The sequence below is a fragment of the Canis aureus genome, chromosome 30, assembly GCF_053574225.1.
Source record: "Canis aureus isolate CA01 chromosome 30, VMU_Caureus_v.1.0, whole genome shotgun sequence".
NCBI lineage: Eukaryota > Metazoa > Chordata > Mammalia > Carnivora > Canidae > Canis > Canis aureus.
This window is the reverse complement of record NC_135640.1, coordinates 39,475,297-39,489,188: the sequence shown is the minus strand read 5'-3', so window position 1 is coordinate 39,489,188 and position 13,892 is coordinate 39,475,297. Positions and strand designations below refer to the sequence as shown.

At 40.1% G+C, this 13,892-nt stretch overlaps 1 protein-coding gene and 1 long non-coding RNA gene across 4 annotated transcripts in view; both read left to right on the top strand.

Annotated features, from left to right (window-relative positions):
- The window catches only part of DSCAM (DS cell adhesion molecule), a 732,790-nt gene that overhangs the window by 35,732 nt on the left and 683,166 nt on the right, over positions 1-13,892 (top strand). The window lies entirely within an intron of this gene.
- LOC144301988 (uncharacterized) overlaps positions 1-13,892 on the top strand; it is a 37,127-nt gene that overhangs the window by 547 nt on the left and 22,688 nt on the right. The window lies entirely within an intron of this gene.

Below are 13,892 nucleotides of genomic sequence, written 5' to 3'. Positions count from 1 at the left end.
GGATGAAAGAGGCTAGACAAAGCTTGAGGAGGGTGAATTTGATGGTTTAGATGGGTAATACCACTATACAAGTCAGAGGGCCAGCCATCTGTGGCTGGCACGTGCTCTGGGCTTGATTCCAACCCACACTGAACAACTGGTGAATATGGGACCCCCAAAGTCTTTTTCAACTCTAATATTATAAGGGTTCTTGTATAAAGGGCAGGCCTGCTATGATCCCCAGGTCAAAGATCAGCTTTAGTGGGCATTTTTGGGCCTGCTGGTCTCCCTGAGGCTTGGTAATTAAAGGACAATAAGGATGAAGCCTCCATTGCTTCAATATTTTAGTAGGGAGTGTTTATGTTTTAGGTCAGATCCAGGGAGACAGATCATGGGAAGATCTCCATGCAGTAAATTTTGGGGAAATGCTCTCAGGAGCCACACCTGTGAGGAAATTAAGCCACAAATATTGGGCAAAAGAGAAGCCTGAGCTGATCCCGTCAGTAACCCTATAGCTGACATGACCCTCAGCGTTGTCCGGGATTGGGTTAGGCTCCTGCACTGCCTTTGACCAATCATCAGATAAGTGATGTCTTCTTCTGGTTGAGGTCAATTCCCTGAAAGGACTCTGCTGTGAGCTGTCAGCAGGCAACATGCCTGGGAAGTAGGGGCTGAGTACCCAAAACTGGAAGTGGGAATCTGCAGCAGGTTACAGCATCCGCTACAGATAACAACAGCCAAAGCCCCTCAGCTCAGTGGACATGAAGCCAAGGGGCACCAGTGGTCAGCCAGCAACCGAGTTCAATAATAGTGAACCACTCATCATATATTTATGTTGCATTTCATTGTATATTACCTGGAGTCTGCTATGCAAAACTAATTTCATAGGATGATGAAACAAATGGGATCCAGCCCTTAAATGTGTCTGTACATATTGAGCTTTCATAAGTTTTTTGGACCTCATGACTGAGTCCAAAATGAAGGATGAATTTTGAATACCTCTAGGATTTAGAAGTAAACAATGTCACTTTACCTCAGGCTACCCAAAGCTATTTGTGTAGCATTGCTACATATATTATACAAGAGCTAGAATGGAACTTTAAATAGTATCAGATATTCACCAGGAGACTGTAAACTTGGAGAGATGATATTGTTGGGCAACACTATTTATTGAGTTCCTACAGGGCACCAGGTGCTGAGGGAATTGGGTGCTACCCAAATGGTCCCTGACCTTGTGGGCATAATGCTAAAGAGCTACTTTGGCAGCATTTCAGATGACATCAGCACCAAAGTAGACCACACATTGGGAGCATGTAGTGGGGGACTTAATTTACCCTGTGGATCAGGCAGGGCAGAAAGCCCAGCCTTGGTTGTGACATGGCCTCCAGGGATATAAAACATGGCATGCTGGTGGATCTGAGGAAAGGTCATCAGGGTTGGAGAGCAGACTATGAAGGTATACCAGACAAGATTCCTACAGGAAAATGATGGCGCTCAAAGAGGGGAAAGCACCAGGAATGTCTAATAAAGGAACCATTTATGAGGGTGTAGGCTGGGTGTCAGGAAAGCACAAAGGGTGTTGCAGTGGCTCAGGTCCTGTGATGGCCATCTTGTCACTGTCTGTATGCCTGGTGGGGTCAGAGCATGATGGACTGGTTTCTAAAACCTGGAAGGAGAGGACTACTTTTACAGGATGTGTGACCTTTGGTTGATGGGTGCAACAAGATAAGGAGACTCATCAGGGAGTTAATAAGTGACTCCACTCTCCTACTCACCTCTGATCTCCTGTGAAGGCTTCTGCCACCCTGAGTCCACCAAAAGCCAGATGGCATGGGCAGCTCATTGATGTAGTCAGTACCGGTCAGAGGACCAGGTGAGGAGGAGAAGAGGATGAACAAACAGAAAGGGATCTTCCCAAGAGGGAGAGAGACACAGATTGGAATGGAGGCAAGGACAGTGGCCAAACTGTAAAGAGATGGTTGGCTCATGTCAAAGGTTAAGTGTCAGTCAAATGCTCTCAAGCATTTAAGCAAGGGAGTATTGTGACCAGGTATTACAGGAAGATAATGAAGTAGCAAAGTAGAGGATAGATTTGTAAGATGCAAGAATGGATTCTGGAAGGCCATTTAGGAGGTGATTACAGCTCATTAGGAGAGACAGTGGGGTCTTGGACTAGCTGAGCCATGTGGCTGGGGAGAAGTGAGTCAATTTGAAATGCATTTAGGGGAGTCTAGTTTGGGCAGCTGGGTGGATGTGTCTGTCACTGATGCAGGGAACATTGGAGCTGGAGCAGTTTGGGGAGTGAGGAAGGAGAGCACATGAGTTCCAGTGTGGTCCTGGTCAGTTCACATGCCTACAAGTTCATGCAAGTGGACTGTCCAGTAGCAGTTGGAGGTGCAGGATGGGTGTGGCCTGAGTGGAGAGTTGACCTGTAGATGGTAATTGAGGCACTGGGTGTGCCTGAGGTCTCTAAAGAGCAAATGTAGGGTGAACTGAGAAGAGGTCCCAGGTTAGAATGCCTGAAAGTACCAACATTTGGGGATTGGGCAGAGAAAGGTGACCCAGCAAAGAAGACTGAGAGGCAGTGTCCATGGATGGCAGAAAATTGAGGCCTGGGATGGGCAGGGTGTCAGGCTGGGTGGTGGAGCATCAGAGAAATGAAGACATGGAGCCTGGGATGTTTGCATCTTCCCAGGGAATGGGAGTGAGAGCAATCATGGGCAGTTAGTAGTGGAGGGTGGTGGGGGCAGAGGGAGAGCTCTACTCCATGAGAGGACCTGAGCATACTAGATGGTGACATGAGTGAGCAGAGAGCCAGTGACGATGGAGAGGCAAGGAGGAGCCAGAAAGTTCGAGAGAAAGGGAGACACTAACGCCAAAGCCTTACCACCCTGCAGAGCTTCCATCTCCAGGCTTCCTCACCCTCTGGAGCACAGCTTCTACACTTCCATGTGAAGGAAGGTTTGCAGACTTGGGGCTCTCCCAATTCTGAACCAAACCCAGCATCAGCAAGGCCACGCCCACTCTCAGAACTGTGGGAGCTAGTCACCCATCTCCCTATGGACACCGTGGAGAGAGGGTGCCTTGTACTGGCCAGGTCAGCATGTCCATTCCAACCCTTGTGAGGGAAGAGTGGATGAGACCCTGCAGCATCTGTAGAGGAGGGTGTGGCGAGGCAGTGAAAGGGATTTTTTAAAAACTATTTCCCACGTTTCTCTTTAAAGAGGGAGGGAAGACTGGTTCCTGAGAATAAGGAATTTGAGGCTTGAGAGGTTATGGAAGGTAAAGGGGCCATTTTGGAGAGTGGGAGAGAGACCTCTCCTTGGGGACACAGAGGGAGGGGCCTGTGTAGGTTAGTGACCACATGTTTGTTATGACACAAGTTTTTCCAAATGTGTGATTTTTCTCCAGCAACATTCAGGGTCCAGAAACAGGCAAGAGAGTGGCTTTTCCCCGTTCTCTCGCCCTTTGTTCCTTCCTATGCTGTCCAAAGGGTGATTACCAGTAGTGATTACCAACTCAGAGATTTGGTGAGCATAGAGACACATGAGCTCATGAAGAGAAAGATAAGGGAAAAGCAGAGGCCTGAGGTTAGTTTACGGGGGAGTGTTGTGAAGGCGCAAGTATCTCATGAATGGGCATCCTCTGCATGGTGGCCCCGCCACAGCAAAGAACCCAAACATTTTCTATTCTTCTTTACTGGACTTTGAGCTTCCTTCATTGATTGCTGTGGTTGGCCTTGTTTTCTCAGGCCCGGGGTGGGTGCCAGGGGTGGCACGCGTGTGTTCACATGGCAGAGTGTGTTCTTATCGTCTCCCTGCCTTCTCAGCAGAGAGGCCATCAGAAAGTCAAAAGCATCATTTGCATTTGTGAAGAAAAAGCCGCTGCTCACATCTGTATCTGCCATATGGCACACGTGCCGTAATTGTTTTTAAAACCCGAGTTTTCAGCTGTGCAGCACTCAGCAGAGACTTGGGGAAAGAGCAAGGAATTTAAGAATGAGTATTCTTTTCCCTCTTAGAAACCCACTCACGTGACCTACCTTCAATGTAGTGCTTCTGAAGAGAATCCTGGTTTGTCGTAATTCTAGCATATTGACAAAGAGGTACCAAGAAGAGGGATTCTGTAGTTTGGACCTTGCCTAGCTGACTAGCAGGTGTGGCCTGAATTACGTGGCCACATCCCCCAGGATGGCCATGTGTTAACCCCTGGATCCTGTGGATAGGACTCGGCCAAAGAGATTTTGCGAGAGAATTTAAATTCAGGTTCTGGACATGGGGAGAGTATGCTGGATTAGATAATCAGGAAGGCTTGATATATTCACAAGGATCCTTCTAGGAGGGAGGCAGGTAATCAGAGGGACAGGGGGAGATGTGATGGTGGAATAAAAGGGTGGAGGGATGTGAGTAGGGATCGCTAACCAAGATATACAGGTGGTCTCAAGGCACTGGAGAGGTCAAGGAAAGATATTCTCCCCTGGAGCCTCCAGAGAGGTACAGGTCTGCTGATAACCCTCTCTTTAGCCCTGTGAAACTGATCTTGGACTTCTGGCCTCCAGAAGTATAACAGAATAAAGTTGTGGTGTTTGAAGCCACCAAATGTGTGTTGGTGTATCACACTGGTAACAAAATAATACTGTAGAATAATTCATTATGAGTTTTTTTCCCCCTTATGTTTCACCAATCAGTTACCCTGGTGAATTTACATGATTGGTTTTCCTGGATCAGAGGAAGTGATGCAAGCAGCGAACTCAGGTTGATGTGATAGTTTCTGTCTTAACCTATTGGCAGCCCCTGTAGATGTAGATGCAGAAGTAGTGAGGAGGCACCTCCAACATAAAACACCAGCAGTCTGATCCTGTCAACCCAGCACGCTCCAGGATGCAGCAGGTATCCTGGCAGGAGAGTCATTTTGAAAACACAGACACTGAATTTAGGTAATGGATTTCCTTTTGGTCCAAGATATATCTTTATCTTGGAGATACCTTACCTTGGAGTCACGTGGCATGTGACTCAGCATTGTCCTCAATATAGCTTCTGATATCTAAAAATGTCCATATGGGTGAAAGATATTTGTCTAAAATATGCCAGTGTATGCTTACAAGTAAGATATATCAATGGTTTAGATAATTTGATAGGATTGGGAAGAATTTTTATGCTAAAATGTTTAATTTGCTTCCATTTTAAATTCTTTTGATTTTTTGATGCTTATTATTTTTTCTAACTGAAAACCAATATATACTGAATGGGTAAAATTTGTAAAACACTTGAATGCAAGCCAAAAAGGCAGAAAACACTTGTAGTTCTACAATGTGGAGATAGATACTGTTAACCTGTAAAATACTTTTGTCAGATACTAATAATCAGGTGCTTGTCTGATTGTTCTGCTCCCTGAATATTTCTCCATGTCAATATATATTCCTTTGTAGTGTGGTTTTATAATAGCAGCATCTCATTTTATGATATATATCTTTCACAGTTTACTTAGCCAGTTTACATGCACCCCCTAATGTGCATTTATGTTGTCCCTCCAGTTTTAGTGCTGCCTGTTCATGTGCATTGCCCATTTCTTTTTTGGTATGTTATTCAAAAAATAGATTTGCAAGCTTTTTGTTGTTGTATGTTAGGGTTATTAATGTTTTAAACAAATATGTACAACTTTGAAGGTCATCATTTGCATTTTAATTTTGTTTATAGTGATCTTTTTTTGGACATATACGTCTTAAATTTTTATATACTCTAAACTATTTGGCTTTTCCTTTTTGGGCATGTCTGTGATAATTTCTATTCTCTATTATTTACAGACTGATTTTCTTCAGTTACAATGGCATGCCAGATCTTAACTAGCTTTTCCTTTTAGAGCAAATGCAACTTTCCTTGTTCATGGTAGACCAGTGATGTTTCTAACCCTTAACCAACCACTTAGTTCAATGTTAAAAATAGCTTTTTTTTTCCTTTAGCATATTTTGACTCTTAATTTCCTCTGTTGGCTAATTTGATTGCTTGACCATATAATCTCATCCCTTAGCAGCTCCAGGCTGAATTCAGAATATACAGGAATCAGTATTATGTGAATCTGAAAGTGCACATACTTATATTTATATTGTGAGTTAAATACCTATGAAAAGTAATTTGCATCTAATGAAGAGCCTTTTTCCCCCAAGATGATAATGAAAGAGAAAATACCTAGTATATGGCTTCTATTTTCCACATTGAAGTGATGTCCCTACTCTAAACAACATAAACTGATAAATTAGAAAAAAAAATCAGATCCTTCCAATTGCATTTAAAATTTGAAGAAAAAGAAATGATTTCTTTCTAACAAGGCAGGAAAAAAACCCCAAGCTGAATAAGCTCTGGGCTTCTGGAATTTCCCATTCAGCTCTTTCTCTGCTTATGTTCCAAACAATTGCATAAAAGCAATCCTAAACAAATGTTTATAGAGGCTGCACTCTGAAATACTGATAATGAATTCTACATAACAAGCACACTCTTTCCCCCGGCTGTTTGAATTTAAAGTATACATTTTGCAGTAATTTTGATGACTTCATTTTGAAACGGTTCTTAACAGACATTTTGGAAATGTCTCATGTCATGAATTTATTCATAAACCAGCCTGTCAAAACCCTTAGCTTTCACTTGGGAGAACGTGTCTTAGATGCATGGGTACTTGTTCTGCCTCTATCATCCGCCATCTTGAAAGATCATTACTCATTTCCATTACCACTTGGATGTTCTGGCTCACTGCCACTGGATTTTAGGACGTGTGGAGAAGAGATCATGGCTGAATTTTCAGCTGTGTAGCACCTGGTAAGGAGTATATTCCTCTTCTGATTATTATAATAACTTGTGCTTGGGAAGCTGTGGTGTGTACTGTTATGGTTAGTGGTCAATGTCACTCATCAAAAGAGTGATAAACCAATAATGAGATTTTGGAACAGGAGAGTAAGATAAGCACAATGTATCTTTTTTTTCACATGCTAACAGTCCCTAATGAGGACTAATAGGCCCTCATGTTTATTTGTTCAGTAAACAAGCCATTGAGTTGTGAACAAGAGGTCAGCATAGCCAGCCGTGAGGTGTGAGCTGCTCCATCAAAGAGCATTATTTGGTGGCTGGAGCAAGTACCAGACTGTATTTGAGTGCTGCCATGGTAGTTACTGCACAGATCCCTCCTCCTTGATCTCTAATTGGAGAGTGAAATAAGGTGATGGTTCTGCCTTTTCATTTCCAATTTGTGGCCCTTTGATCTTGCCCTTTCATGAAGTATGACATTCATGTGGGTGTATTAAGCTAGCACTTTGTATACTTTAGTGTTAACATACATCACCTGAGGATTTTGTTACAATGCAGATTCTGGAGTAAGAGGTTAAGATCCTACATTTTTTGACCAACTCCCAGGTATCGTTTATGTCTGTTGTTGCAGACAGACTACACTGAATAGTATGCTCATTCCACTTTGCTGGACAGAGAACCCCACTAAAGTAGGTTTAGGATGCATAGGGGGATAACTGTGTAGGCTCTGAGCATGAATCCTGGCTCTGCAATTGCTGAGTTTTTGGTAGTAACAATCATAGTCAGAAAGAGGAATTGTGGGGCACTTGGGTGGCTCAGTCAGTTAAGCGTCTTTGGTTCAGGTCATGATCCCAGGTTCCTGGGACCGAGCCCTGTGACAAGCTCCTTGCTCAGCAGGGAGTCTGCTTCTCCTTTTGCCCCTCCGCATGCTCATGCTCTCTCTCTCAACCTCAATGTATAGAAGGAAGAGTGTAGCCCAAAGCATATGTAGTACTTAATGCTGAAGGGTAAGATCTTTGTTAATGCAATGACTCATCTTACCAGGTGGGTAATTTTTTCCCCAGTTTGACTAAGAATAATAGGCACCCTGTATTTGCGACTCTCTGTTTTTGGAGCAGCATGTTGCAAAACAAAGTTAATGTGTTAAATTTAACTGTGATTTTAATTGACGTTGCCTGAGTCTCCAGAGACCAATGAAACACAAGCGGGGTGGGAAAAGCAGCCACTTCTATTGTTGCCCTAATGATAGAGAAGATTGAAAATCAAAGGCATTGGGTTAGCCTCACTGTGCAGCAAGGAACAAAACCGAATTAATTATAAATTAGATGAATAAATAATTTAAATATATCACTTATTGCCTCTTTATTGCTCAACACTTGAAAAATTATTTCAATTAGAAACTTAAACTCAGTTTGATAGACGATGAAGAGTGTGCAGCTCAAGATAAATGCAAATCCTTTTGTGATATAAAAATTTGATTTTTAGTATGAGGTCTATTAAAAAGAAATTAATAATCTCCAGAAAAAAGAGGTAGTGCCAAGAAAGGTTGGATTTTTCCCTACAGAATATTGCTTATTTTAAGAGGAAAAAAAATCAATAAGCTTATTACAGAGATTTAAAAAAGAAAAACAAAAACTACAAAATTCTAAGCACCAACCTCACAACAAAACCAATAAACATTTGTTTCTTTGGTTTTCATATTAACATCATAGAAGGCATGTACTACTTATATTACACATGATCTTAATTTTCTTCTATGCCCAAGGAAACAATTCATTCTCTCTCTGTGTTTGTTGGTTTCATAAAGCACAGCAGAGCATGCTTTCATTTGTTGCACCAGCAAAGTTAGGGATTTGTCTGACTGAAGCCATACTGGGTAGTTTGCAAGATGAGAATATCCTAGAAAGTTGGTTTGATCTCTATGCTTCCATGTTCTGGTGCTGCAAAGCTCTCCTTCCACCATCCCTGATAGATATGGTTAATTGATGAGAGCACTATCTTTTGTATGTTTGATCCTCAGAATCCTTACCATCACAAGACTCAAGGCAGTTACTTTTAGTTGATCAGAGTAGGCTTGTGACATAAAACCTACCTGCCATCTGTCTGAGGATCTAAATTTGATAATATTTGTCTGGAATATTAACAATTTGTCTGATTTGTTAACTATGTACAAACATCTATTGCCTTATGTTTTAGTTCAGCCTGTAGAAATGAGTCCTTTTCATATATGGACAGTAAAGACTAGCAGTAAATTTTTAAGGCAATTAAATGATATATGTACTTTATCTTTTGTACCTACATATACATCTGAGGGAACTAAATATGTGGTAAGAATCATCTTCCCCTCCACTCCTCATCCCATAGGAAATGGAATACTCATTACCTGACAAAATAAACACAAAACAAATGAACACCCACTGGGTCACCAGTGCTAGTCCAGACAGTTTTCAACTGATTTTGAAAGTTGAAGATGGCAGTGTAGGAAGATCCTGAACTTGCCTCCTTCCATGGGCCCAACAAATCTACAACTACATGTGGAGTAATTATCTCTGACGGGGGTGTAGGAACTGGATGAACAGAGCCATTATGACAGGGGACAGCAATGAAACAGATAAAAAGAGTCAGAGATACAGTCCTACTAAGGGAGAAAGTACACTCCAGGCATGGCATCCTATGGTTGGGAGGGATCTCAAAGGTATGGAAATTTTCAATGAGGAGCAAGAGATTTGACCCTAGGCACCCCAATCCCTAGATCCTGTGTTGGAGGGATGAGCCCCAAAACACCTGGCTTTGGAAGTCAACAAGGAATACATCCAAGTATACAACTATAGAGAAAGGAAAACACACTTTTAGAGGGCTCAGTGCAGACTCAGTCAAACTGGAAACCAGCACAAAACACCAGAACAAAAAGTGCATAGACCATAGGTTAAGGAGACCTACTCTTGGAGTGCCTGCCAGAGAAGTAGGAGGCATCCAGGCCTCTGACTAGGGACTAAGACTGGTAGCAGCCATTTTTGCCACCTCTTTCTGCCAGCTGGTCTTGAAGAATCCTCCCTCTAGGATGGATGTTCATGCCAGGGAGTGTTTCTCATTGAGAGCCCAGCACAACTCTACACCTCAGCTGGGCTTCACAGCTGACCACAGAAGTCATGCCCTGCCACAACAGGAGACACATACAGCCACACAGGGGACACCTCTCAAGCACCTGGCCATGGTGGTCAGGGGAGATTGTGCTTCTGGATCCCACAAGACATCTCCTTCATAAGACCACTCCTTCAGGACTGGGAGATATAGCTGAACTACCAGTACATAGAAGCAAACAGAGTTAAACACAATAAAGAGAAAGAGGAATATGTCCCAAATGAAAGAAGAAGACAACATCTCAGAAAAAGAACCAAATTAAACACATATAAGCAATCTACATTATAAAGGGTTCAAAGTAATAGTCATATAGATGCTTATTGAGCTTGTGTGAAGACTGGATGAACACAGAACTGTATCAAAGGGATAGAAAAAATAAGAAAGTACTAGCCAGAGTTGAAGAATACAAGAACAGAAATGAAAAATACACTAGAGGGAATAAACAGCAGATTAGGTGATACAGAAAAAAAAAAAAAACATCAGTGATCTGGAAGATAAGGTAATGGAAATCACTCAGACTAAGCAGTAAAAAGGAAGGAGAATTATTTATTTATTTATTTATTTATTTATTTATTTATTTATTTATGATGGTCATACAGAGAGAGAGAGAGGCAGAGATACAGGCAGAGGGAGAAGGAGGCTCCATGCACCGGGAGCCCGACATGGGACTTGATCCCGGGTCTCCAGGATCGCGCCCTGGGCCAAAGGCAGGCGCCAAACCGCTGCGCCACCCAGGGATCCCGGAAGGAGAATTTTTTAAAATGATAATTTAAGGGACCTCTGTGACAAAATCAAGCTACTAACATTGACATTATAATGGTCACCGAAGGAGAACGGAGATAGAAAATGTAGAAAACTTATTTGAAGAAATAATAGTTGAAAATTTCCCAAATCTGGGGAAGGAAACAGATATCCAGGTCCAGGAAGCACAGAGAATCCCAAATAAGGTCAACCCAAAGAGAACCATAGCAAGAAACATTATAATTGAAATGCCAAAATTTAAAAATAAACAATGAATCTTAAAAGTAGCAAGATAAAAGCAATTAATTACATATAAGGGAATGCTTGTAAGACTATGAATGGATTTTCCCCCCAGAAACTTTGCAGGACAGAAAGACATGATGACGTATTCAGAGTGCTAAAAGGAAGAAACAACTAAGAATACTCTTACCCAGAAAAGTTATTATTTAGAATTGAAGGAGAGGTAAAGCATCCTCAGACAAACAAAGGAGTTCATCACCACTAAACCAACATTACAAGAAATATTAAAGGGGCTTCTTTTAGTAATAAAGAAAAGACTATAACTAGAAATGAGAAGATACATGAAGAAAGAGGGAAAAACTCACTGGTAAAGACAAATATATGTGTGTATGTAATACATATTATTCAGCCATCAAAGGGAATGAAATCTTCCCATTTATAATGATGTGAATTGAGCTAGAGTGTATTATGCTAAGCGAAATAAGTCAGAGGAAGACAAATATCCTATGATTTCACTCAAATGAGGAATTTAAGAAATAAAATGGATATATGGGAAGAGGAAAAAAGAGAGGCCCTTAATGATAGAGAACAAACTGAGAGTTGATGAAGGAAGATGGGTGGGGGATGCTTTAAATGGGTAATGAGTATTAATAAAGGCACTTGTGTTGAGCATGGGGTGTTATATGTAACTGATGAATCACTAACTTCTACTCCTGAAACCAATATTACATTATATGCTAACTAACTAGAATTTAAATAAAAATTTGAAAAAAAGAAAGCAAAGAAACAAACCCCCAAGAAACAGCAAAAGCAAAATAACAGCAAAAAAGAACAACACAAAAAACCCACAAAACTAAAACAAAAGAACCAAAAGCCTGTGATGAGAGAAAAAGAAGGGCATTACATAATAATAAAAGGACCAATCCAACAAAAAGGTATAACACTTATAAATATTTAGGCTGTCAACATAGGAGCAGCTAAACATGTAAAGCAAATATTAACATACCTAAAGGTAGAAATTTAAAGTAATACAACAATAGTAGGATACATTAACACCCTAGTTACATCAATGGATATGCCATCCAGACAGCAAATCAATATGGAAACATTGGCCTTAAATGACATATTAGACCAGATGACTCAACAGATAGATAACATTCCATCAAAAAACAGCAGAATATACATTCTTCTCAAGTGCATGTGAAACGTTCTCCAGGATGGATCACATGCTGGCCCACAAAACAAATCTTGATAAATTTAAGAAGATTGAAATCATATCAGGCATCCTTTCCAGCTACAATTGTATGAAACCAGATATCCATTTCAGGAAGAAAATTGGAAAAAAAGCCCCAAAACACATGAAGACTAAACAACATGCTACTAAACAAGCAATGGGTCAACAAAGAATTCAAAGAGGAAATAAAAAAAATACATGGAGACAAATGAATATGAAAACAAATATTCCAAAATCTTTGAGACACAGTGAAAGAGGTCCTAAAAGGGAAGTTCATAATGATACAGACCCACCTGAAGTAACAAGAAAAATCTCAAATAATCTAACCTTACACCTAAAGGAACTAGAAAAAAGATGAACAAACAACACTTAAAGTTAGGAGGAGGAAGAAAATAATAAAGAATAAGAATGGAAATAAATGAAATAGAAGAGAAAAAAATCAGAAATTATCAGTGAAACCAAGAACTGCTTCTTTGAAAAGATAAACAAAATCAATGAACCTTCAGTAAGACTTGCCAAGGAAAAAAGAAGACTCAAATCAGAAATGGAAGAGGAGAAGTTATAATTAATACCACAGAAATGTGAAGGATCATAAAGGACTGCTATAAATAATTATATGCCAACAAATTGGACAATCTAGAAAAAAGTGGATAAATTCTCAAAATCATACAATTTTCCAAAATGGAATCAGGAATAAATAGAAAATCTGAACAGATCAATTGCTAGTAATGAGTTGAATCAGTAGTTAAACCCCTCCAAACAAAATAAAACAAAACTCCACATAGACAAAAGCCTAGTACCAGTCAGCTTCAAAAGTGAATTCTATCAAACATTTAAAGAAGTTAATACCTATTCCTCTCAAAATATTACAAAAATTTGAAGAGGAAGGCATGCTTCCAAGCTCATTCTGTGAAGCCAGCATTACTCTGATAACTAAACCAAAGATACTACAAAGAAAGAAAATTACAGGCCAATATCCTTGATGAACAGTGATGCAAAAATCCTGGAAAATCCTCAATATTAGCAAAATATTTGAACAATATGTTCAACAATACCTTAAAGTGATAATACACCATCATCAAGTGGGATTTTTTCCAAGGATGGTTTAGTATCCACAGATTAATCAACATGATGCACTCCATCAACAAAACAATGGACAAAATCACATTATCATCTCAATAGATGCAGAAAAAGCATTTGACAAAATTCAACATTTGTGATAAAAATTATCAACAAAATGGGTATATTGGAAATGTAATTTAACATAATAAAGGCCATATATGACAAACCCACAGCTAACATTGTACTTAATGGTAAAAATTGAAAGCCTTTTTCCCCCCTAAGAGTAGGAATAAGAACAAGGATGCCCACTATTGCCATTTTCACTCAACATCATATTAGGAGTCCTAGCCATAGCAATTAGGTAAGACAAATAAATAAAGTGTGTCTAAATTGAAAAGAAAGAAGTAAAACTATTACTCTTTGCATCTAGAAAACTCTAAAACCTCCACAAAAAAAAAACTATTAGAACTGATAAATGAATTCAGAAAATCACAAGATAAAAAAAATGAACATGGAAAAATAGATGCATTTCTATACACTAATAATGAACTATTAGAGAGAAATTAAAGCAATCCCATTTATAATTGCATCAAAAAGAATAAAAAAGTTAGGAATAAATTTAACCGGGGGGGTTAAAGACCTGTACTCTGGAAATTATGAGACCTTGATGAGAGTAATTGAAGATGACCTCTGAATAAGTG